The sequence below is a fragment of the Halichoeres trimaculatus genome, unplaced genomic scaffold (assembly GCF_033239565.1).
Source record: "Halichoeres trimaculatus isolate MK-OKI-2021-1 unplaced genomic scaffold, fHalTri1.1 fHalTri1_scaffold_24, whole genome shotgun sequence".
In the NCBI taxonomy this organism is placed as follows: domain Eukaryota; kingdom Metazoa; phylum Chordata; class Actinopteri; order Labriformes; family Labridae; genus Halichoeres; species Halichoeres trimaculatus.
In genome coordinates this window covers 7166719-7193751 of record NW_027437202.1, presented here as the reverse complement: position 1 = coordinate 7193751, position 27033 = coordinate 7166719, and the positions used below count along the sequence as shown (strand labels likewise).

Genomic DNA, 27033 nt, shown 5'->3' with positions numbered 1-27033 from the left:
CTCAACAGCCAGCCAAAAAACGTTTGAGCGAAAATGCCTGAAAGCGTCTCACGGCTGTGATTGATATTGTATCTATTGTCTGAGAAAGCGTGAGTCTCTGCAGCATTCAGAGAAAAATCAGCCACAATGGAGGATTCATTTCCGACTATCTGCCTCTTGTGCTCGGCGTTTGAGTCATCATTTCACCTACTTATGATGACATCGAGGTTTATTATCCAGATCTGCAGGGCCTGCAGCTGGTCCCTTCAAAAGAAAAACCCAGAGAGACGCTATCTCCAGGATTTTAAAGCCAGAGCAAGGAGCAGGAACCTTTTAGATCCTAAAAGTTCCCGCCTGCATCTCTGGATCCTCTTTAAAACACCTCAGCAATCATCGCAGCACAGTGAAAATTTTAATACACGCATAAACCTTCATGTTGCCGATATTTCTGTCACATTAAACGCCTCTCAGCTTCCAAAGGGAAACGTTAGCTTGTTGGTAGCTGCTGGGGCTGTTACTGTTATAAGACTGAGCATACATGTGGTGATGCTCTCCTCTCCCAGCAGCCGGCCTCTCTGTAATCTGGCGGGTAAATAGCGTTTGGCTGCAGCCCAGTCCCTGCGCAGCATTTTGATCACACTCCTGTGACAGCCAACACCTGTGGACGACGGCTGCAGATAAGACTTGTCAAGCACGCTGCTCCGCTGCGGCGTCCCTGCATACTGATGGCCTGGAGGACGGCGTCTCAAGGTAATTCTCTTCTGAAGGCCTTTTCACCAACATGGGCGCGGAAATTTTAATTAGCAGCATTAATGTGCGTGATTAAATCAACCTGGCACCGGTAATCTCTGAGCAAAGAAAGAGCCGGAGTAATCCTGAGCGGAGATACTCCCTCCAGCTCGTCTTTTGACAGTTTCAGAGTACAAACTGTACGTCACATTTGGATTCAAGGCGGGACGCAGTCTTTATTTGTTTCAGCTCTGATAGCAGGTACCGGGCGGAATGAAATGTGACAGTATTGTAGCCGTAATTACCAGATAAGAACGTCTGTTTTTCGGCTCAAATCCACCTTCTCGCGCTATCTGTCTTTGTTAAGAGCTGTCATTGTGCAGAAACGGAAGGTCGCTCCAGCTTTCACAACTTTCATAAAACTAAACATTTAGAAGTTAAGAAGCTTGAGGGTACTTTTTTTTATCATGCTTCTGATAAATTTAGTGAATAAAACTTCATTATTTGCATTAAATGGATCCAATTTGACATAATTTGGGTCAAAGTTTGGGATTTCAGAGATTACAAAACTCAGCGAGTGTTTCCTCAGTTTGACATCACTTCACTTTTAGTCGACTCAGACTAATACCTGAGAATGTTGTTTTGTAGACAGTGTTAGTCTCCAGACTTGACTCAAGTCAGACTCAAGTCGCAAATGTGACTGTTTGCAACTCGGTAAAAAACTTGAGACTCAACTTGAAAGACAATGCCTTTAGACTCGACTCAACTTAAGACAGGTGAGCCTGTAGCCAGTTCTGCTGCTCTTGAAGTAAAGCAGTATGCATTTAAAAACTTCCACTCCAATGAGACAAATGAGGAACGCACAACGCAAGATATGCAATGCTAAAGTAAACAGAAAAGAGGGAACAACGTAAATCGTTCTAGTCATTTAAAGACTGCACATGAAACTAAGCTAGCACTATTATCAGTGTGTGAGTGTGTGCACGTGTGTGTGTTGGTGATATGTCCGTCGATTGTGTTTTGAACATTGTTTCACTCGCCACTGAGGCAAATACTAATATGGGCGACTGTAGCCTCTGTGACTGCATCAATAATATTCATCCATGGCAGCAAGCCCCCCTCTTCAACACTTTATCACTCTTCATAACAAACATCCAGTCCGCAGAGGAAATAACTCCCACTCAAAACCTTTTTCCTTCTCATTTAGCCTAGACTTGACTTCTTGATTGGACAACCTTGAGACTTGACAACCTTGTGACTTGATTAACTTGACTTCTTGGTTCAACAACCTTGTGACTTGACTGGACTTGAAGTCTTGATTGGACACTAGGGCTGCACGATTATCGCAATCGCAATCGCAATGTCAGCACATGCAATTATGTAATCGCAAAAGAGGATATCGCAATCGCAATCGCAATGTCAGCACATGCAATTCAGATTTTTCTCCATGATAACCAAGCAAGCGTGTAGACTCATCATGACACAACTTTTTTTTATTAAATCGCAAGCACAATCGCAATCGCAATATTGTCCACCTAATCGCAAATCGCACCTTTTCCCCAAATCGTGCAGCTCTATTGGACACCTCTGTAAATTGACTTGACTTTACGTGACAACCTTGTGACTTGACTGGGCTTGACTTCTTGATTGGACAACCTTGTGACTTGACTGGACTTGACTTCTTGATTGGACAACCTTGTGACTTGACTTAACCTGTCCACAACAGAAAAACTTGAAACCTTAGACCCAAATGACTTGCGACTCACTTTGTACTTGGATTGTAGTGACTTGTAAAATTGCCTGTTTCTCTACATCAGCTCGTTTCTTCCACCAAACACTTCCCTCTTCCAGCTCTCCTGCTCTGCTCTCCTCTCCTTGCTGCCCTTGTATGTAAATTCAAAGATACATTCCCCCCTCATTACAGATAGCAGTAATGAGAAACAGGGGAAAAGAGCATGTACTTGTCACTATTGGCTGCAGTGTGTTGATAAATAGTCCCAATTAGCGGTAACCTTCAAAGAGCCACTCTAAGTTTTGCCACAAAATCAGCTTTGTTCGCCTGGAACGAGTGATTGAACGCCTCAAAACTGGTGAAGAACGAAGTTTATCCTTACTTCACACTTTCCCTTAAGCTTGTGGAGAACGTGTCACGTCTTCAACAAAACACGGCCTCGGCACCGCTCTGTGACGGCGACCAGAGTATCTGATAAGCTCATCCTCAGACGTGCAGCTCTTGAACGCAGCCTCGCTGAGTTTGTTAACAAGACTTTAAACTAAAGGGAGCTCCTCCAAGTAATTAATTCGTCTAAAGTTGATAATCACAGCTTTAATTATACTTGTTTACATGTTCTGAGGTAGAATCAGAAGGTCCTCTGCGTATTCATGAGTCCTTGATTATAAATGCAGTTCAACAGAGGAGGCTCCGGTCCTCAGGCACCTGAGAGTAAATGACATTAATGCATGATTAACGCGGTTAAGAGAGCAATCACTAATTTGTCTCAACAGAAAGAGGAGGAATCTGATGAAAGAGGGAAACAAGATGAACGCAGTGGATTTGTTCAGATTAGGGATGAGAGTTGCACAGTGACTCGACAGTCAGCGAGAGGTCAGAAAGTTACCAAACAATAACCGGAGTGTTGCAGTCTTCACTCAAACTTTCAAACACTTAAACTTCTCTGCGTCCAGTGAAGAAACCCACTTCGGTGTAATTCAAACCCTTTAGCTCCATCAGGGAGAGGCTTGTTTGTTTGCGAGTTGCTGAGGCGGCATGATGTGCCAACGTCGTGGTCAGCAGTTTGTAGATCTTCTTTGTTTTCCGGTGCGAAAGGACGAAGCATAAACAGATTTAAAACCACGTTATAAGAAATTGCTCTCAGTCCCCGGCTGCAGAGCTGCAGCTTTATCCAATATACAAGAGGCTCAGAGCTGCAGATACTTTACAGTGTCGGGCTGCTAGCTTGACTTTTATTGCTGTTTCTGTCCAACACACGCAGAGAGTTTGACTGTACATTATGTTTGGATACAGTAAACCTGAGATGAGGCCACAGGCTGCAGTTGTATTTATTTCACTTTGAAGAATCAAAGCGCAGCAGGCGGAACGTCTACAAACACCTCTCAGTTTCACTTCCACAGGCTCGGAGCAGCAGTGCAGGAAACTCCCCCTCCAGATGGCTGCCGGAGCGCCCTGAGGTGAAGCCAGCGCTGAGAATATGTTCGGCCTCGGCTCGTGTAAGCGTCTGGATGAAGGCCGCCGGTAGAGAGCGGCCTGTGGGAGGTGAAGAGGAGGCTGATGGCATCCGGTCAGCGTGAGTGGCTGATGTCAGGAAAAGTGCTTCAGTCATTGAAATCACCTGAAGTGCTGAGAGGCATGGAGCACACATTCAGAGCAGATTATTTTTAACCCTGAGCCGGGCTTGTTGCATGTTTTCAGGCTCAAATGACTCACAGGAAGAAGAGGACGCAGACATGGAACCGGCTCTGACGGCTGTAGAGAAATCTTTTAGTGCAATGAAGTACGTCTGAGAAGCTGCTGAAGATATTTCTAAATCTCCAACGAGTCATCACCAGAGAAGATTTGGCAAATTTGTCAACTTTCTCTGTGCAATCAACCTTTAAATATCTGCCCAACGGCAAACACACCGACCTGGAAAAACAGCCAAACTCCACAAATTAAACTCCAGATGCGCCACTTTGGATGCAAAACCTCCCTCCTAATAATCCACCGAATGAAACCGTGGCTGTTTTCGTGCCATAGGGCTGAACTCTTATCAAATTTATTGAGCTATGGTGATTACAAAACGGCCAAATGCAAAAAAAAAAAAAAATACTCCAAATGGCAGAAGCTGCAGTTTGACGATAAAGGTGAAATGAAAACAGCGTTTTAATGAAGTCAGAGATAAGCTCGGCCCTTCAAATTCAGCTCTGCTGATGTTTGTTTGGCTCCTCATAGTGACAAATATTATGATTAGAATATTTATACCAATGCAAATAAATATTACGATGAATGAATTAATGTTTCTCGAGCTCTGGATTGAATCATGCATACGTCAAGTGTCCGAACGATGAAAACGTGCTTGTTTCTGAACGCATCCTGCAGCCTTTAGGCATCATTGCTCATGCAAATTTAATTGTTTACTCAAACAATTCAACGGCTGCTGTGAGATCTTTAGATTTTTAATCTACTCCTCTGTGCCGAAGCTGATTAATATCGCTGCTTGTGACATGTTAGCGGAGTCTGACACTCACCTGGGAGGCAGGAGTGGCAGGAGTGGGCAGCAGGAGAATGGATGGAGCGGGTGGAGGTCTGACCTTGGCTGCTCCTCTGGGGGAAGAATCAGCCACTCTGAGGAGAAAGAGTGAGATCATGAAGGAGGGCTGCAGCACAGCTTCAACTATCAGCCAGCTGATGATACTCAGTTTACTTATGTTCGCTTTATTCCTGAGAAATATTGCAAAACCTACTTTGTTCCTGAAGTTATAAAGTGCCTGAGAGCTTTTATTCTGAATGCATTATCTCAAAAAAGGTCGCATTGAAGAGTTTAGGGTCAGCATGTGTTTCTTTTAGCAGCATTTTATCCCCTGACCGCCTTCACCTCCTCCTCTTATATCCTCTGCAGAGATGAGACCCTTTTTGCACAAGGCAAAATTGAGCACTCCACTGAGTTGCATTAAATGAAACCCGTGGTTGGATGTAAGTATACAACCGGAGAACAGCGCCTGAATAAATGCACTAAATGCAGTAACGGGAGAGATGTTCTTCCTCTGCAGCTCGAAGGACGAGAGTGAATCACAGCATAGGATGTTGTGTTAGCTTGAAATGCACAAGGCTGCACAATATACAGTGGGGAAAATAAGTATTGATCTTCATCATCCTGGTGGATGGCAGCAGATTCAAGAATCTGAATTCTGAAAGATCAAGAATTTCTCCATACATGGCTCCATTCATTGCTCCGTCAGTTATATGAAGTTTGCCAACACCATGAGATGAGAAACAACCCCATGCCATGATGCTTCCACCTCCAAACTTCACTGTTGGTGTAGTGTTTTTTGGCTGATGTGCAGAGCCATTTCTCCTCCAAACATGGTCTGTAGTATGACAGCCCAAAAGTTCAGTTTTGGTCTCATCTGACCAGACAACATTCTCCCAGTATTCTACAGGCTTGTCAAGATGCTGTTTAGCAAACTTTAAATCAGCTTCAACATACCTTTTCTTGAGGAATGGAGTCTTGCGGGCTGAGCGTCCAAAGAGGCCATGGCGGTGGAGTGCATTGCCTATTGTTTTCTCTGTAACAATCGTACCTGCTGCCTCCAAGTCTTTCTGGAGCACTTTCAGGGTGGTCCTTGGCTTGTTGAGTACTCTTCTGACTATCTTTCTGACTCCCTGGTCAGAAATCTTCAAGGAGCTCCTGTGCGTGGCCTGTTGATGGTAAGGTGGTGCTTCTTCCACTTGTGAATAATGGCCCCAACGGTGCTGACTGGAATATTCAGGTGCTTTGATGTAAGTCTGTAACCAGTTCCAGTTGCCAATGACTTCAGAAAGCTATTTGCCTTTACCCTTCAAGACTTTTTCCTTGTTTTTTCATACTTAATTCCACGTAATCATTATTTATGGACCTGAACGTTGTGATTTCTTTTCATGTGTGGATTATTTTAGTTAATACCAATGTCTGGTAGAAATTTGGTTTGAATTGCAGCTTTGGAAATAAATGTAGTGAGAAAAAAGTTGACACATTCAATACTTATTTTGGGACTGGAAATAGTAAGAGGTTCAGAAAAAGTTCAGATCCTCCAAAACGTGACAAGTACACGGCGTGGATCTGTTAGCATAGAGTTTGTTTTTTCTTCCCAAGCCGGTCAGGAAAACAACCTGATGTTTTTCATCTGACGCTTTGGAGACGATGTGAGAGTTTTCAGGTCATCACACTCCTACAGAGAGAAGAGGGAGGATAAAATCACAGGCTGTCACGTCTTAATGTAAATCATTTCACTCCTCCGTGGCGCAGAGAGGTGTAAACATTGACATGGGTGAAGACGCAGAGAGGAAATGAAAGGACGCTGTAGATTTCTAACATGAGGAGTTCATAGAGAGGATTGAACAAATCGTTGAACAAACTCATGAAGGTATCTCTGGTTTCATGACCCTCCTTTCCGAGTCACTAAATCGAGGAGCGAGTTGGGGGGAGCTGACGTTCCAGGTCCACAAGGCGCAACATTAGCTCAGCTGAAAGCTCTTCTTCATGATGCATGCTCTGTTCATGGCCATGTTTATGAAGCAGACTCATCCCTCACTGTCACCTCCTCCTCCTCACTCCCAGGCCTTCTCCAAAGCCCGACTCCTCTCCGGCCGTTCTCCGTGTAATTATCGACAGCCGTGACACCCCTGATGATTTATTGTCATTATTTCAGCAGGAGATAAAATGTGAATCTGCATAATGGCTGTCATTTTTAGGATCAGGACGGGGAAACTTTGCATAAAGATTGATTCTCGTCCGACGGCCGGTCAGACGCAGGAAATTAAGCGGTGACTCATTTTCCCCTTTGCGGTGCCGAGGCGCTTTGTGACGGTCCGAGCTGGGAGCACATCACGGCTAGCTTCATTTTAATCCTCTTCCTCACAGACTCATCCCACCGGAGACTCACTTTATTGTCGGGGAAGGAGAGGGGATAAAAGTGCTGTAAGCTGCTGAAGAAGTATCTGAACATTTATGCAACAGCACAATGACTTCTTCAGACTTTAATCTGCTTTAAGATGTAAAAGCAGCTGCAAAATGTGCAACCAATAACAGCGAAGAAGACGAGTCCAGGCAGGAAAAACAGGCTGTGGTTATAAATCAGCTCATTTCTCAGTCCCTGTGGAGATATTCAGGCGTTGCATCTTCCACAGAAAGTGAAGGGAATTAGAGAGGGCTTGTTCTTACATGTTTAAATGCCCCTCTTTAATCTCATCATCACATCCATGAAACTCTTCTCCTTTAACATCTTTCCTGAGAAATACTGCCGGTCTGATAAAGTGAACAGGAAGTCCTGACTCTTCCTGTGCTCATGCTGTAAAAACAACTCCCTTTTCCAGCAGCAGAAGTTTTTAAAGATGAGGTTATTGTTCCTGACGCAGCTCGCTCTGCAGGTCGGATGTTCTCCGACTCCCACGCAGACACGGCCCAACACTTTTATGTTGTCTTCAAAACTTTTACACCACTGTGTTTGACAGGAGGGACCAGGGAGGGCGCGGATGGAGGTCGTTTCTGAGAGCTCCCCCCACTCGTGAATCCATTAGTCGCACAAACAAACAGAGAAAGAAGTCGTCAGCAGGCTACGATGCATGAAACAGGCATGGAAAAAGATTTGACGTGATCTCATCAAATGTGGTCCGAAAGGTCGAAGGATGCTCGAAGAAACGGAGGCGACAAGACGATGCACGCCAGGTAGGAGCTTATTCCAACCTGAGAGCTTCAGGCTCTCACCTCAGACGGGAAGTGGAATAAAAACAGCAGGGGATGGAGGACACAGGGAATTGTTCAGTGTCCTTAAAGATGATATTTGAAGTGGTTTGAAGTTTCAAGTTGTTACCTGAAAGAAGCAGATTCCACCGACTGATCCTGATCTCCACCTTTCTGAAACAACACGTCTCTATGTTCAGATTCCTGTGCAGACACCGACACTTGTTTGTGTCAGAAACACCTCTGATTAGAAGCAACCGCACACACCTGACACGCTGTGACACCTCGCCGCCGCCTCCTCCTCACCTGCCGTGCTGCAGGTGCCGCAGCCTCACAACAAAATCGGAGGAACGGGGCAGATGTGTGTTCGGGAGAGACAAAGGAAAGAGGGTTAGAGTGTGTTTGAGATGTCTGCTGACGGGGCCTGCTGAGTTTCTCTGTGCATGCTGGGAAACATGGCAGTTCATGCACAGGGGGATGATGGGAGTAGGGAAGCTTTATCCGCGCAGAGAAACACTTTTTGTGGAAATTTGAGGAGGATAAACGACGAAATGTACAGAAAATCTTGAGAAGATTTTACTCTGATATTTGCAGCAGCAGATTTACCAATATGAAAATTTTGGCCGATACTGATATTACACTGATATATATTCACTGATATTCACCGATATTTACAATCTGAGATGATGTTTCGAGGTAGTTCAGAGAGAAAGAGCGGCTCAACCGTGAGAAAAGACGACCATGGAGAGGATCGATGGATGAAGCGCCGGGGATGAACGCGATCAAAAAAGTACGTTTTGTCTGTTTTTGGATTGAAAACAAGAAGAGAGACATAAAAGAAGAGATTCTACTCGTCTTGGGTAGTTTTGGTGTTTACATGGTCATAGAAAACAATATTTTTGGGTCTTGAAAGATCGTTCAAGATGCTCTGAAAATGCCGGCCGCCAATGAGTGAATATCGGCTGATACCGATATCGCTACTGATATATCGTGCATTCCTAATTTTTGGATTCTGGTGCAGAAAAATTATAAAAGAGCTGCAAAACTACCAAAGAGAAAGAGATCTTCCTCTGCTCCTCCTCCTTCACTTCCAGGGTGCAGGAAACTAGCGTTCATTCCCACCCCCGCACGTTGTTAATCTACACATCCATTGTGTGTGGACTCTGTGTGACCTCTGTGTGTGTTTGAGAGCCGAGCTGCTTCGCATCATGCAATGTCTGCACACATATTTCTCTCCAAACCCCCCCTCAGCCCCCCCTTCCTCTTGTTTAATGATGAAAACAAATAGGGTTTTACTCCTCAGCACTAAATGGGCTGTTTCAGCGCGTTCTGTCTCCCCGGTGCATCTGTTGGCTAATGATAATGCGGGCCATGAAAATGTGCCATCTTCTATTTATAGACTCGCAGCCTAATAACTTGTGTCTGACATTTTTAACAGGAGTGTGACTGTCGTTTAGCTGGGTTTTCACACACACAGCTTGTCTCTAGGTGTCACAAAGCTGTAAAGAGCTTTCTTTTGACTACAGGTCAAAGGTCGACGAGTGGTCCATGAAACCCAGTCTGCTTTTTCTGCAAATCTCGTGACCTTTACAACGCTTTCTATATCCCCACAGGTGTTTTTGTTTTACATAACGGCTCTGCAGAAGCTCAGAGATGGAAACATTACCTCCGTGGACCTTTCGTATCTGCAGCAAATCGTGAAAAATGCAAAAGGACAAAGTGTTTATTTATAACAGTGTGAGCTGCTCTGAGAGGAAACAGGGAGGATGAAATCATCAAGATTTAAAACTGCTTTTAAACTGCTGGTTTAGTCTCAATCTGTCTTTAATTATTTAATCACAGCCCCAGACAAAATGCTGTTTAGTGCACGTTAGTTATAATTCTTTCAATTTGTGCAAACAACCAACCAGCCAACTGAAAACCAAAGGATATCTTTTGAGGTCTCTCCTTTCTGTCCAATCCAGCAGTTTCTTCCTCTTGGTGAAAAACCTCCACTTCTTAATTGCATTTGTCTCGTTTTTGCAGCAAGGTCAGACGGAAGAATTGTCCACCAGCACTCAGCAGGTCTTCAGGTCTTTAACCAGTCTGCTCCAGAATATATTACTTATTGGCGCATTAAAAAGTGTTGAAATTATCTCTAGATTAATCAGCCCGGTAATCACTGTCTGCGGCTGAAATGATGGGCTGTCTGACAGAAATGGCGTGGAGCTTTTTATTAAAACGAAATGACACAGAAATGAGGAGCTCATCACACGACTCGGCTTCCAAAAGAGGAAATGAGCAGAACAAGCAAAGTGAATCCATTACACAGCCGCCTTTAATGGCCAGATGAAAACCCTGTAAAGTCAGCGAGGATGAAGCCGAGACAATATGTGTTTACGCCGAAAGAGCTTTTCAAGCGCCGTGTCGAAGTCGTCGTCCTTTCAAACTCAAGACAAAGCAGAGAAAGTGAGTGAACGATGCATTTCCTCCCCTTTTCTAAATGCATAAGCGATTATGACAGGGTGTGATATTATTGCAGCAGCAGTCATTTGCATCTCGCTGTGGAGAAATGAACTCATTTCATGGTCCAGCGGGCGGTTCGGGGGTCCCGCAAATAAGTGAGAATTGCCACTTGCCCGGCGTCGGGATGGTCAGGGCAGGGAGCGGCGAGGGGGGCGAAGGAGTTTGGAGACAAAATGTGAAAATGAAGCCAGTGATGCCCATTAGCGCTCGGAGATCTGCATATTGCTTTTCTTCACACGCAGTAAGACGAGATGGATTGTTTCCCTGAGTCTTCTCTCCTGGACCCAGCTCGGGTCTGCGAACCTGTGCCAAGACTCCGATGAGTCAAGGTCGATCCATCAACAATAAATCACATCTGTATTAATTCTGAGACATTAGTGTAATTACTGCAGACAAATGAGGCCATCGTTGAGGAGACTGGCAGCTTCTTGAGTGACTCACAGGAGGAAGGACGGACCAAGAAGATCCAGTTATAGAAGAATAGAAAACACTTTATTTATCCCTGAGGGGAAATTCAGGAGGGATCACAGCAACTGGTGAAGTTCTTCTGGTGTTAGCTCTGTTAGCCATGTCTGTGAATAGCATGATGCTACTCTGCCTTCTGGTATTCCCTCTGTTGCTGGGTTAGCATGCCTAGCTCCTCCATCTTCAAGGAGACAGATCTTAAGTTCCCAATAACGATGGATGGAAGAACAGGTCGATGTCGTCACTTCTTGGAACCAGCATGTCATTCTCCTCACCTTGTGGGGAAACATCCGGCCTTGCACCAGTTAGCATTGTCGTGCTACAGGCTGCTAACAGCTGATTTCACATGTAAACAATGCAGCCATGGTTACATGTAGGATCTCCAGACAAGCACAGGAGAAAAAGTAGTAAAATTATCACTGAAGACACAAGAGGGGAAGGTGAAGACGGTGTCCCCCAAGGATCAGTGCTCGGTCCCCTCCTGTTCACCCTGTACATACCCCCTTCACCCGTCTTATAAAACAGTGAATACACGTTTGAAACGTCAGGTTTATGATTAAAAGCCTGCTCCTGTCTGCAGCGGAGCTAAATCTGCTGCTTTCAAACGTTGATATATTTTTGTATTTTGCAGAGAAGCTCTGTTAATATTCACCCTGTCTCTGCTAAGATGGCTTGTTTTGCTGGGAAAAAAAATAAAAACTATGATTAAAAAAGAGAGTGAGTGAGCGCTAGCGTCTTTCATATCTGATCTGCTTTGTCGGGAAGGTACAAGAAAAAACAGAGAGCGATGAGGAAGAGGAGGAGAAGCAGTGAATACTAATCAAAAGGAAGAGGAGACGGCCTCAGCTTCACTTTCAGAGTTATTTTAGATATAAGTGGGCACAGACTCATTAGTGCTGATCACAAATGTGTGTGTTGGAAGAGTTTGAGGATCGCTATCACTGCAGGGCTCCCTCACTTCACACGGCTCCCAGCAGATCGCCGTCCATTATGATGAAGGTGCCTCGCAACCAAAATAGCGTCAGAGTTATTGGCCTCACACCGCGGCTGTGATGACCCAGCACTTTGGAAACTTCTGTCCGAATTAAAAAAAAAAAAAAAACAGTTGATGAAAGGCGTCAGGACACCTATACGTGTAGGAGGTGAGCAGGAAGTGCAGCGTAAAGGAAAGTGGCTCCCAGAGTTCACAGGAATCCATATCATCACCCTGTAGGAGGCTTTGATATTCAACGCTCAATGGGGATTTTAAAGAGATAACGTCTTTTTAAACCTCACAGCCTCGGGCCTAAATGAGATACTTATTAGACATTAAGCTTTCCAGTTTGGCCCTGAGCTTAAAGATTCAAGGAATAAATTACATCCCCATGCCCTGGGACTTATGGAAACATACTTTCTTCTCCCAAAATAGACCGCTGACCCATTTTTGGACCCAGGACTCGCTGATTGAAAGTGACTCTTGCACATGCTGCCTCGTCTGCCCGTCTGCACCCGCTGCACCACCACGTCGCCCACAGGGACCGTCTGTACTCTCGCTCTTGTCCTCTTCTTGCCCAGCAGCTGCTCACAGAGACGAGGCTCAGTTGCAGAAGTGCACATGCACTAGTGAGCAGGAGAAGGAGAGCATGAGCGCGAGCAGTGAGAACGAGCATCGTGACAGAGGGAGAGGAATGAGATGAACGCCGCAGCCTCAGAGGGCGGCGCGGGCCGCTGCTTGAGTGCTGAGAGCTGCTGCTTTTGAAAAGTGAGGAGGTGAGGGAGGGCTTTTTGGTTAATGCTGTGATGGGGAATCATGGCTGTCGAGGCTGGAGGAGATGAGAGTGTAAATGACTTTTTCAAGGTTTGACTGAGACAGTGCCGTATGCTAGCTATCAGCTGATTTGCAAAAGCAACAACACGTAAGTTAAGATAGTTTTCCTAACAGACACAGAAAAGTTGTTAAGGAAAGTCAATGATTGTTTTCTTTTTTACCTTCAGCTATGATAAATATAGCTTTAATGCTAACATTATTGATTTACAAAGCTAAATATATCATGACATATTTTTCCAGTAAGTAAAAAAATGCAAGTATCATGAAGGATATAACAACGTAAGTCCTACGAAGCTTTATTTATCAAAGATGAATAAAAAAAAGATAATCATTCACTTACTTTTCCAACTTTTCTGTGTTCTTTAGAATAACTAACCTCCTTTAACTAACACTGATGTACTTTCGCATTTGTGTTGAGACTTTTGCATTCTTCTTGTAGCTTTTGCATTTGTATTTTTCCTTTTGCACTTGAGTTGTAGCTTTTGCATTCATGTCGTAGCTTTTGGCTATGTGTGATGGCTCTTGCATTCTTGTTTTTGCTTTTGCATTTGTTTTATGACTTTTGCACTTGTGTTGAAGCTTTTGCATTCATGTTTAAGCTTTTGCATTCTTGTTTTTGCTTTTGCATTTGTGTCATGGCTTTAGCATTTGTATTTTAGCTTTTGCATTTCTAATGTGGCTTTTGCATTTGTGTTGTAACTTTTGCATTCCTGTTGTAGCTTTTGCATTTGTGTATTTTGGTTTTGCATTTGTGTTGTAGCTTTTGCATTCATGTCGTAGCTTTTGCATTTGCGTTGTGGCTTTTACATTCTTGTTGTAGCTCTTGCATTCATGTTCTGGCTTTTGCAAATCGCCTGACACTCACCGGCCACCGTAGTGTTAGCTTCACTCTGGAGGAAGCAGGATAACCTACAGTCAGGTAAACTGTGGCCTGAGCTCTGACACCTTTCCCTCACATCACCCTGATGGAGAACATGTCCTGTGGGTTGAAGCAGACTGTTACCCAGATGCTCAGACTCTCACACGCTTATGAAGTTCTATTTTCTGTCTGAGACACTTTAACGCAGCGATCGATAACAAACCAAAGCCAGCAGAGATGCTAATGTCTGATTCATCGATCCTTCACAAACATTTATCCATACAGCCTCAGCTAGCATCCTGTGTCAGACAACACAATGTTTAGCACAGACCATGAAATAAAACTGGCAGCTGTCACCTTAATGCAGCGTTTTATTCCTCCAACACATCCGTCCATCCCTTGCACTCTTATCCACCATTCAATACTTTTTTTTTTCCACGATGATACAGGCGGCGCAATCAAACAGCGTTTGCTGTAAGTGAGCAGGGCGTCTCATCGAGTACAAAGGGAGAGCAGATGAAATGAAATTGTTATTGAACCTCGCTGAGAGCAACAGAGGAGCCGCCGCGCTTGAAAAGATGATTCGTAGGTGGCAGAAGCGACTCTGCAGGATTAAATCTGCTCATTATTTTGTTACTGAAGTCTCAATTTGTCTGCGGTGGCATAATAATCACCAAGTAGACTCAGAGAAACACCAAACGGTGAAAGGGATTGTTTTCAGTCTGTTAATTTATTCTCAGAGTAAAACAGAAAGTGTGGCGTTATGACAAACGGAGACTGATCTTTGTAATCTGCAGTAACTCACTGAGAAACACCTCCAGTCTCTGCGCCTCCCTCTGGACTCTGTTTTTTCTCCTCCTCCTCTGAGTCCATGTAATAAAATCTGTCTGCACGCCGAGGATGAAGGACTCTGTGAGAAATGTTGACAGCCCGCTCGCGCTCATAACTCAGGTGAGCAGGTGTGCGGCCATCATCAATTCCTCATTATAACAAATAGAGGAACACTTGAAAGGGGAGCAGCGCCGCACAATTATACATCTGAGGGAAAAAATAGCTCCCTGATGGGTTTATGTAACTCAAATGTGTCTGACAGGCCTGAGTCTCTGCAGATATTACAGTAAAATACTGTTAAGATGACAAAAACTCAGCTGCACCGTCTTTCCTCTTTCATTCCTCTTCACCTTTCATACTCCTGCTGCCTCCTCTCCTCTCCTCCCTCTCCATAACAGAGCGAGTGGCCCATATAAACCTGGCTGCAGCTCCCTCGGGTGCTGCTGGTGCATTAGGCTTTGGGTGATGCTTTTCTGCCTCCTTCCTAATCTCTATTCCTGCAGACGATCCCTGGCTCCCTGTGGATGCTCACTTTAAAGTGTTTTGGAGGCTGGGTCCAGAAAAGAGCAGAGTTTAGCCTCTCTGAGTCCAAACTCTGCTCGCTGAAAGGAGAAGTTGTGTGTTTTTTTATCTTTGTTTCTATTTTTGATCTGATCAGAGCGTCTGTGTGACGGAGGAACGCCGGCGGTGTGATCGCAGGGAGGTTTTTTCATGTGTTGCAACGTTAACTTTGAGGCTGCTTCGTCAGCAAAACTGCTGAAGGAGTGGGCACCAGAGTTATGTGTCTGCAGGCTAAAATGGACCACACACACACACACACACACACACACACACACACTCCATCTACTCCTCCATTCCCTTCAAAACAGACGAGCGCTGGGTCATTACCCCGTGTGAATATGTTCAGTATCAAACTGTATCAGGGATGCTCTTAGACATAATGGAGCAAGGTGATGGTGTAAAAAAAAAACACTTTTAACTCAAAGTGCACAAGCGTTTCCAATATTCTGCTCATGGGCCTGCAGGCAGATGAGTTCCCATCATCCAGGAGTGTGTGCACACACTGCAGGAGAAACAAACTTAGCACAAAAAGTAAGGTAGTGTGTGTTTGGGTGATTATTTTTAACAGTGCTTCCTGGCGTTAAAGATGCAATGAGGAGGATCTGTTTTGATTGGACTGCCTCGCCACCTTCTTTGTTACTGGATACGACATGCTGAGGTAAGGTATTTATCGGCACAGCTACGTAGCACTACGGTTTGAAACGTGACAACAAGCTAACATTGTAGTAGCCGGGTATATGTAGTGCTATCGGCAGCCTGGTTCTCCAGTGTATCTGTAGGCTAACGTGACGGCAAGTAAACACTGTCAGTTTGTAAGTAGTTTAGTAGCTGTCTATATTTAGCACAGCTAGCCGTTAGCTTTATCCTGCCAGTCAACTACCAATCAGAGCTAACGTAACTTTACTCTATAGTTTGAACAGACCCCTGCAGAATAACTGCTGACCGTGGGTTGGAATGAACATTAGCACACAGTTAAGCTAATGTGTTAGCCTTTAGCTCGTGCTCTATCACCCTCCATACATTGTCTTTGCAGTTTTTATGTCTTTTGTGCTGGGACACAAACACAATCAAAGTTGAATGTTTTGGTATGTGACTCGTCAATAACGAGCATTTTGATTGGTCGCATGTGTACTCGTCGCGAGTGAAACTTTGGAAAAATCGACCTCTGCCTGAAAAAAACAAACTCAGTGAAGAAAGTTGCTGGTGTGAAAGCTTGCGTTGAAAAACAGTAGGAAAAATTCGCGCAAAAATATGCCTCTGGTGTGCAAAGGGTTTGACAGTTAGGCTCCAGTGTCCACCATCACTACAAAATTAAGCACAGAAACAATTTTCAGCAGAGAAAAACACAGATCTCTCTTCTCACTACTCAACTTTGTCAGCTGGTGTGGTGTCGTCATGGAGACTTAGACGTGCTCAAATTAAAGTGTGGCTTAAACTCAGGCAGATATCAAGAAAGGAGAATTTTTCAAACTCCTCACAGCCTCGTTAAAACTTACACCTCTCTTGTTTATTTCTCTCAGAGTTCCCGTGAAACTCGGCCTGCAGGCGATGCAGGAATTGAGCTCCTGCTGTCATTAATAAATATACCCCAGCACAAAGGATCGAAGAAAGGGGCGGGGCTGTTTGTTGGCCCTTCTTCTACCATCATCATCATCAATAAATCATCTGAACGCTCGCTGCAACAATCAGAAAACTACATTATTGAAGCTCCTCAATCTGAAACCCTGGGTGATATTTCTGTCTGGACAGGTGCATGAACTTCCGCTCGTCTGCAGAAAACAATCACAGCACCCCCGAGATGACACAAAATGTGACGCTCTGCAAAAAAAGGACTCAATGCCAGTGCAACAGCAGCAAGCTCACAGCTATAAATTATGCATGATGCAATATGTTGGCGGTTTGCAAATCCACACACAAATAACGAATCAGGTCTGCATAATAACTCAGCTAACAGTGAGCTGGCAGGAGCTCAGTCTGCGGGGACTCGGCTTGGAGAGCTGCGAGGTGCTGGTTTGCTTCCCGGGCCCTGCAGAGGTGCTCTTCAGCAACGCAGTCACATCATAATCCCGTCTCGACAGATAAAACAGTAAAACGGTTACAATTCATCACCAGACTCATCATCTTTTGTCCTTTTTAATCAAATCCATTCACAACAGCAGAGAGAAAATTGATCAAAAAGGAAAAATTAACAACATCTGTAAAAACTCGCAACGTGGTGAGAAAGTTTGATGAAGTTCGAGTGGGAACAAATGAGGACATGAAAAAAAAGTCAACAGAGTCAGAAAATAAAAGACGAATTGTGCCTGAAGACGATCGAAAAACTGATCTGAAGGAGGTTATTTGAGAACAAAAGAAAAGACAGACAGAGAGGGAGAAAGGAAAGGAAAGGGGAGAGGAGAGGAGGGTGGATAAATAGATTTTCTCACTGTGATTAATTATGCAAGTGGCAATTTTCTGAAATAAAGCCTTGGAGTTTTCAGAGGAACCAACAAACACGGCGCTTTCTCTCCCTCTTTCTCCTGCAGAGCCTCGTCTTTCTCTCCTTCTCCTCCTCTCTGCTTCATTTACTCCCCGCGGTTCACCTGAGATTGATGATCCTCTCCTCTGATTGTGGTAATTACCCCTGTCCTGCTGCTGCGATGCATTATGCACAACGCACGCACAAAAGCATCGAAGGGGGCAAGGCCAGATTGCTATTCATCGGCCTCCTGATGCATGCTGGGAGACTCTAAACCTGAGACTCTTCAAGGACCGTGGAAGATGGCTGACTTGTTCTGGGAGAGCTTGCTGATGTGTGAAGATGAGGACAAGGATGCCTGATGTGGCGTCTCCAGAACGGTGTCAGACTCCTCGCTGCGCATTCCTCTCGATGAAGCAACAAAAAAGCGGAAGTGCTGATAATTAGCGACCTCCAGCTCTGGCCCCGGAGCTACACGCGTGCATTAATTGTTTTAAATGTGCTGATAATGATCTTTGTAAACTGCAGCAGAAGCAGAACGGCGCTCAGACTGATCCAGGGTCAGATCTTAACATTCAACATGCAGACGCCAGCGTCACTTTGATACACTTCAGAGAAAAAAACCCAAAGTTTAGTCAAAGAGGGTGAACTTTTTAACTTTGAGTGACCTCTTCTGATTAGGAAGTCTTTATGAAGTTGGTGTTTTATGGCTCGGATATATCTTCGACAGACTCGCCATAAAAATCTGTCTGCAGGAGCCAGAGAGGAGCTCTGGTCTCTGCACATTTCAAAAACAGTTGTTGCATCAGCCATGTGTGTGTGTGTGTGTGTCTCTCCAGGAGCCCACACTCTGTCAGCAGATATAAACACACCGTGATCAATCCGTGCATCTAATCTGCTCCTATACAACAGCACAGGAGCCATAATTAAAAAGAAGATTAATGACAACATCAGAGTGTGACCTACAGTTAAAGTTACACACCTCACAGAGTGTGTGTAATGAATGCATGTGTGTGTGACCTTGGTGTTAAATGGGGACATGTTTCTCTGACAGGCTAGAATAATGTGCTGACACAAAGATACAGGGGTTCGTTTATGAAGTCATGAATATGCATCGGATTCACTTGATGATTCTGTCAGAGGTGTGTTTGCTTAACATGTGTGTGTTCTCACAAATACAGTGAGGGAAATAAGTAACGTTACTCAGCATCAAAATGGAACTGGTTACAGACTTCTATCAAAGCACAGTTGGGGCCATTATTATCAAGTGGAAGAAGCACCACCTTACCATCAACAGGCCACGCACAGGAGCTCCTTGAAGATTTCTGACCAGGGAGTCAGAAAGATAGTCAGAAGAGTACTCAACCAGCCAAGGACCAGCCTGAAAGTGCTCCAGAAAGACTTGGAGGCAGCAGGTATAATTGTTACAGAGAAAACAACAGCAATGCACTCCACTGCCACGGCCTCTATGGACGCTCAGCCAGCAAGACTCCATTCCTCAAGAAAAGGCATATTGAAGCTGGTTTAAAGTTTGCTAAACAGCATCTTGACAAGCCTGTAGAATACTGGGAGGATGTTGTCTGGTCAGATGAGACCAAAACTGAAGTTTGGAGGTGGAAGCATCATGGCATGGGGTTGTTTCTCATCTCATGGTGTTGGCAAACTTCATATAACTGACGGAGCAATGAATGGAGCCATGTATGGGGAAATTCTTGATCTGAATCTGCTGCCATCCACCAGGATGATGAAGATGACAAACTATGGGGAATCATGAGAGGGACGGACCACCTTCGTTTCCTGAATACTGGCATGCAAAGTGCTCCTTTAATACATATTTAAAGTCTTATTTTAAGCACAGAAACATCACTGAATTATTTCATCATCCAGATTTAATTATTCAAGTCAATCTCTTCTATTAGTGGATTAATAACGACGGACATCTGGAGCTCCTTCACTGCAGCTCTGAATCCTCCGCCTCCTCCGCAACTTTGAAATACAGTTTTCGCCTTGCACGCAGCCGTCTATATGTTCCCCTCCGAGTAAATCTGTCAGCAAAACGCTGAGCCACGGGCTCACAGGGAGCAGGAGGGGAAAAAAAGGAGCTCTCACTTAATATTCAGGCACATAAATAATCTGTGTTTCACTTTTTATGTGTGATGAAGAGGCTGAGCTGGAGGTGTGTCCCTGATGGAGGAAGAGCAGGAAATGATGGAGCCACGACTTTGAGTTAAAACTCCGACGCTCAGGTGCAGAGCGTCGTAAATATATTCATTAAAAGAGAGAAATATGTTGGTCAGGTATGCTTTATGAGCACACACACACACACACACACAGACTCAGGCACTCAGTGCTGCTGTGTGTTTCTGGTATTTAAAGTGTGTGTTAAAGCCGCAGAGTGTGGAGGATTTAGAGGAGAGCTAACGAGGTCATCCTCGGCTGATGCAAACACACGCGGCTCAGAGCTGCTGTTTTATAACGCTGTGACCCAAAACAATGGAAACAAGAAGAGAAAGAAGAAGAAGAAGAAGTTGAGTTTGTTTGAGCCGCAGCAGAAGTTAAACTGCGGCAAACTCAGAGCGAGAGGTGAAGAAACTTAAACACGCAGACAACTCCCTCCTAAATCATTTTTGTGCATGTTTAACTCTCCTCCGGCCGTCCACAGATGCTTGTATGTGAATCAGCATGCAGCCATATGTGCATGCATGTGTGTGCATGTGTGTGTTGGAGGCATACAGGTGATTGCTGGGTATTGCCTTGTACAGATGCAATTCAGCATAAATGTGCTGTGAACAAAAGGAGTACTGCGGATCATTGGTCAGAGGCAGCAGCAGTAATGGGGTCCCCGGAGCTGTGTGCTGGTTTCTCACGGGCTCTCAGTAAATACAGATATCCTACACACACACACACACACAAGCGAGTACACATGGCCATCAGGAGCAGGAACATACAAGGGCACATTATCTAAACAGCCAGACGTACTCTCACCTCGCAGAAACGCTCTGCCCTGACCCCCTGACTCTGCTGCTGAGATTTCATCAGGCTGCACATTTCACACCTCATCTATCCCCGGGAACACTTGTTTTCTGCACGTCTGAGAGCGAGTCAGTCAGTGCAAACACAGTTACACTGAAATATGAAACACAGAGGAAGTAATGGCCATAACCGCTGATGCAGGTTAAAGACGCTGTGTGACATTAAATCACCTTTCACTCTGACGTAGCTCCTCCAACCTTGACGTCTGAGCTTTAAATCTTTAAGGTTTTCACCTGCTCAGATGTGTTTTCAGTGACTGCACCTCCTCTGTTCCTCAGAAATGAGAATGTGCTGAATTTTGTTTCAAGGAGCAGAGCAGTAAAAAGCTTTCTTTTTCATATCCCTGCAAAGAAAGAATAATAAAACATGTTTTTCCTCCATCAAAGCCTGATGATGTGTCTCCCTTTAAACGTGCTAATCTCCTGCATTCAGAGAATCACTTTGCACAGTAACACGGCGAAGCTGACGATGAAAGGTTGGAGGCTGTGAGTCATCAATAACAGCTTTTTCAAACCACACAAAAGCTTCGAGAATTCATTGTGGGGCCTCATCCGTCTGCCGGCAGAGAGCAACACAAACCGAACAGGAAGAGGACCTTGAGGATGAATTCTAAAAAAGTGACTTGTGTCAAGTCGTGACCGTCCTCTGGAAGTTTGCCATAGCTTTTTATTCTTTTTCAAGGGAGAGATGGCGTTTTTTTTTTGGTTATTTTTTTGCACAAGCTTGCATTTTACCTTTTAACTTGCAGTTGAACCATTTGGTAGATAAATATATATATTTTTTTTAATCACTACATCCCATTGAAACAATAAAATTACTGAGTAAAATCTCTAAATTATTTTTCTGAATTTTTTAGGTATAACATATTTTTTTAATGATTTGCTTCAATTTTTTTTTTTTTTTTAATTTTGTCTTTTTTAAGTATTTTTTATTCTGTCTTTTTTGTGTTTTTTGTCTTTTTGGTGTCTTTTTTTATTTTTTGTTTGTTTTTTTTGTCTTTTTCGTATTTTTAGTAGTTTGTTTTTCTGTATTTTTTGTCTTTTTTTGGTATTTTTTAATCTTGTTGTTTTGTATTTTTTTTGTCTTTTTTAGTATTATTTTATTCTGTCTTTTTTGTGTTTTTTTTTTGTCTTTTTGGTATTTGTTTGCAGTTTGTCTTTTATGTGTTTTTTTCCTTTTTTGATGAAGTCTTTTTTTCGTCTTTTTCTTTTTCTTTGTTTTGTTATTTTGTTTGGAACTTTTCAAGGTTGAAAATTAGACGTAATATCCTTTGTATTTCAAAAGTGAAAATTAAAAGGTTAAAGCACATCGTCGTCCACCAGGAGCGGACTCTGTGTGTAGTCATCCCTGACTCATCTCTCTCAGACAGCACCGCACTGTAATAACCCACTTTCATTTTAATTTGGACTCATCGACTCGAACGAGGTTAGGTTGGGTGAAAAAATCACAGCACACGTAACGAGCGCTATCGGCACGCTCTGTTCTGTAGATTCCAGCTCTGCACAAAAGGCCGACAATGGCAGTAATGGTTTCATTTTAAGCCGCAGGGGCCAGGATTGAAAATCGTCCTCTGTCGTGTATTGATGCAATCACCTGAATGGAGACGTCGTTCAGTCTCGCCGTTCGCCTGGACGCTTCACTGAATCAAGCCCATCAGACGGAGTTAGGGAGGCAGACTGGAGCAGGTCGCTGTCACTCACTTGGAGCCATCCAGATCCAGGAAGGAGTCTTTTTCTGATTAAATGAAATCATAATAATATTAGAAAAACAAAAACACTTGATTTCCATAACTGAGCTTTAATACTTCCAAAACAGCGTCTGACATCAGCTGTGGTGTCTGTGCTCCTCAGACGCAGCTCTGATTGGCTCTGATTGTGATTATAAAATAAATTTATCGCATCAGATAAACAAAGATTTGCACATTCATATCATAACTCATTAAATGCAATCAGAGGCATTTTAACTTCTGATTAGAGCGCCGTGAGTCACAAACATTTGGCAGATTTTGTGTTTTCAGGCTGTCCCAGATACCATCAAAGCTCTGGCGGAGTTTCTCCTCGCTCAGCAGGAGGTCAAAGGTCACCGTGGGCACAGAGCGGCAGCCCGCAGCACAGTGAGTCTCTCCTGTTTGTTGATTTATTCCAGATCTGCTCTCCACTGTGGACGACTGGGCAGAGGACAAAAACAGCACCATGGACAGCTCCCTATCTGCTCTCAGCAGCAGGATCAGCACCTTGGACAGCGGCGCGGTGCTGAATAACAGCAGGTGTGTGACTCTGACGGAAAAAGGTGCTGGTTAAAAGGTTTTTGAGGTTTGTTTGAGCAGATTTTTGCCTTCAGAACAGCTCAAATATTTTGTGTTTGAAGGTTTGACGGCTGCAGAAAACAAAAACAGTCGGGTAAAGTAAGACCGCATGGACACGTGAGTCGGAGAACTCCTGTTTTTCCCATTTAGTGACTCACAGTGATGAATCTGATGAACCTTGAGAGTACAAACATCACACACAAGTGACACAGAGTTTGTCCTTCCAGTATAATGAAACAAGGTTGGATTATTCAGGAGAAAAGCTTCGATGAATAGTCCCACAGAAGGAAAGCATATGTTGTGCTCCCACGAGAACAAACAGAGTTTTGTTCATTTATCAGACTATTATTCACAGCACAGAGAGTTTCTCGCTGCAGGTAATGAGTCGCAGGTGTTTTCATGGTCAGGACTCTGTTCAGCAAACATCCACACACAAAGGAAGCTGCTTCATAATACCTGTGGGATCAAACTGAGGGGGACAGCTCAGCATTCAACCGGTGACAGGCGAGCAGCTCCTGCTGTCTGCAAGATGAAGGAAATTACCTTTATTGTTATAATTAGGCAGGTCTTGATCCTGATTCTGATCCTGATGTGTGTTTATGATAAAAACACAACCTGCTGCTGTTTTTCTTCTCTGTTCCACTTTTCCCAATAAATGCAAACCGCAGCCCTGCAGAGCAAACAGCAGCGGCGCGTAGTTAACAGGAATACTTAGTCCCTGTGCTCCTCATCTATCAGACAAAAAGTGCTGACCGTCCACTTCTCCACACACAGGTCTCCTACACTCCCAGTTCTGCATCCTCCGCCTCCATCCTCAGGGAAATATGCCCGAGGATAAAAAAATCAGGTTGAGCCGGGAACGTCCGAATACTCATAAATAAATGACCGGGCTCATAAAGAGTCACCGCGCTGTTCCTCCTCCTCCTTCTCTGCTGTGTTTGAAGTGTCATGCCCTGCCAACGATAACTTGATTGTGACTTCACAGAAAGCTGCTCTAATGACTCGCTGGGACCACATGGGCGGAGGTAAAGGGCCATGAAATGGAGCCATTAGGCTGGAGGTAAAGTGAGCCGAGGACATTAGACGAAGACATACACATCCTGTCCAACTTTCACTGATCCAGTCTTCAGTCTGGAGTTTACACTCACTGATATTTACCCAGAAACACCTTTTTCCAGCGTCTTCATGCAGCAGTCAGCTCCGTGTCCTCAACCCACCCACCTACCGACGTACGTACCGCAGTGTGAGACATTAACCGAGCTTTTATGCGTGTGTTTCTGGTGCAGAGACAAAGGGCACGGCGCCTGCTGTCGCTCTCCCAGCCCAACCATAACGTCCGTCATTATGGAAATGAACTGATGATGGGAAATGGTTTTATTATGACTTGCAGGAGTCAAAGAAGAGGAGTTTAGAAAGTCGTGTGCCCCGCGTCCCTCCAGGTGACATTAGGCAGCAGCCGGGGCAGATGTCACGGATAAGAATCCGGTCTGATAGTTATGATGCTGCCCGTGATTACCGCCTGACCATGAGCTCATTAGCTTCCTGGCAGCCTGATGTTATTTGGATGTAGCTGGTTGTTTGCAGGAGTGAGCGCTGATTACCGGAACAGGTGCTGCACCGGTTTCTGCTGGCTCTGAGCCACTGCGACTCAAACATGAGCAGAGGAATGTGTGCAGATGTGATTCATACTCTGGATTTTTCTGCAGAGGCTCTGGCCATGCTCAGGGAGCATTAAAAGTTTCTCTCTGAAAATCTCTGGATGACAACAAGAAGAGGAGTTATCCATCAGGGAGTGAGATGAGAGGAGAAAGCAGAGTGATAGCAGTAAGTGGAGCGGATAATGGTGATTAAATAGAACAGTAGACGACGGCATGCTGCTCGTCTCTTCTGGAGGTGGAGGGAAAGAACAACTTAAGATATAGAGCATAATTAGGGGAACATTTCAGGTATACAAAAAAGTGAAAAAATTATGTCCTTTTTTTGTTTCATATTCGATTTGATTGCAAATGATACACCTGGAATGGACTTAAATCATTAGCTAGCAAGCTTAACCTCTGATGAGTTCTTTAATATTTGGATTAATTAGTAATGATGTTTTCAAATGTCTTCAAACAACTACAACAATCAGACGTGAGAAACATTTCTACAAGGTAAAGTTTGACCACAGCCCATCTGAAATGACTGGGGAGCTGGATTTTTTAACCTATACTGCCACCAGCCACCAGGGGGGCAGTTTCTGTGGCGACCTCACTTTGAGCCGAGCAAGTGGACGTCCAATTTTTCAGTCTATGGTAAAGACAATCATTCTGATGAAATATTGATGAGGATGAGCTGAAACATGACACACTTTCTTCAAGGTTCCCACCAAAAAGGATGTGACCTCAGCTGATTTGAGTCATGTGACTTTGGAGCAAACTATTGCTGATTTGTAGGGGTGTTTTTCAACGGGTAACAGTTGACGCTGATTTCACGGACACACAAAAAATAAATTATTTAAAAAGTTTTTAAAACACTTTTGTCAATTTTTAATGAATACTTTAAACAAATAATACTAAAAATGATAATATTCACAAGAGCAAACTTGACATTTGAGAAATCGGACAGCACAAAAACTGCAAATTCCAACACATGATTTGAATTTTTAGCTAAATAAATGACAAACGAGTTAATTTTCTGTATTAAACAAAGGTGAAAATCGCCTAAATGACTCACTGTAAAATTTGTGATAGCTTGAAATTAATACTTAAAAAAATTGCATTGATAGCATTGATTACCTCAAGCTCACACTGCAACATGATCCAACAAACACCAAAGGCTGCCTTTCTGTAGGCCTGGAGTCACTTTTGCCCACCTCTGAGCTCAGAAAGCTGATTAAGGAAACCGGGCGAAGTAAGAAACGGAGTTTAAGAGCGAACACCGCGACCTGAGGGACGCCTCAGTAGCTGCAGTCGATTTTCGCCTCCTGATTCCTGCAGGTCTCATTTTAAGTATTCCTTTTGATGACTTCTTTTATATCTCCCTTCATTACATTCCCTCTCATATAAGCTTTTTGCATCTCCAGTGGGCACGTAATTACCCATGAATCCACAGGGAGAGTCGCCTCATCGCAGTATGGGCATCTTAAGAGTTGTGAATATTTGTCTCATCCATTTTCTAATTCAAAGAGTCAGAAGCCCCTCCGGATTTCCCACCTCTCATCTCTCATGCTTTTACACGCTCCTCGCGCTGTTTTTTTTCCCTCCATTTTCAGCCATTAACTTTACAGCCGGCTGTGTTGCTGCTACATTCTCGACGGAGGATGAGGGGGAGTGAAATCCGAGGGGACCGTCACAACAAATCCCAAAGAGCAGGAATGAAGATTAATGATTGCCTGACCCAGCCGAGCCTGAAATCAGCAGCGAAAGAGGGAAATATCTTTGAAATGAAACAGAGCTGCACACACTCCCTGTCCACACACAGATACCTGCTGTTAAGTTTAGAGATTATGTATCCAGGGCTCACCTGCGGGAGATTAATTTTGCAACATGATTAATTATGTAAACATTGTTATCAGGGTGAGATGCTCACAGATCAGTGCAGCTGGACATTTGGATTCTGTCAGCACCGCCTTGTTTACCCTCATTAATGGAGAGCTGGCGTCCAGCTACAAGGTGGTTCAAGGTCTCCGCTCCTCCGCGGCTCTGATAGGAGGAGCAGGGTACAGGAGGCAGCCTCATCCATATTCCTCATTTCACCAAAGTTGTAATCATGGAATGAAAGAGAAGCTATTCTGGGCGTTTGTAACCTTGTCAGGTTGTCGGCGTTACCTCAGAGATGGAGATGTCCGGCTGAGATTAAACACGGCGACCTCACCGAGGCTGAGCATGCCCGTTACACAACATGCAAAGAGAAATCTTGGCTTTCTATCTGCAGGAAGGTGACAGAAAGCCCGAGGCGTCGTGTTTTTGGCCTGCTCAAACATCCTTCTCATTCTTGTTCTCAGAAATCTCAAGAACCCCCTGGAGGTTGGTGTGTCAGATTTGAGAAAAGCATCCATGTAGATGTGAAAAAAAGTGCAACAGGACA

At 44.2% G+C, this 27033-nt stretch overlaps 1 long non-coding RNA gene across 1 annotated transcript in view; it reads right to left on the bottom strand.

Moving 5' to 3' along the window:
* The window catches only part of LOC141785709 (uncharacterized), a 69173-nt gene that overhangs the window by 28933 nt on the left and 13207 nt on the right, over positions 1–27033 (bottom strand). Inside the window, exons 4-5 of the long non-coding RNA XR_012597555.1 lie at positions 22257–22397; positions 4954–5050 (exon numbers count right to left, since the gene is read on the bottom strand). This is a non-coding gene — a long non-coding RNA (uncharacterized LOC141785709). The remainder of the gene's footprint in view (positions 1–4953; positions 5051–22256; positions 22398–27033) is intronic.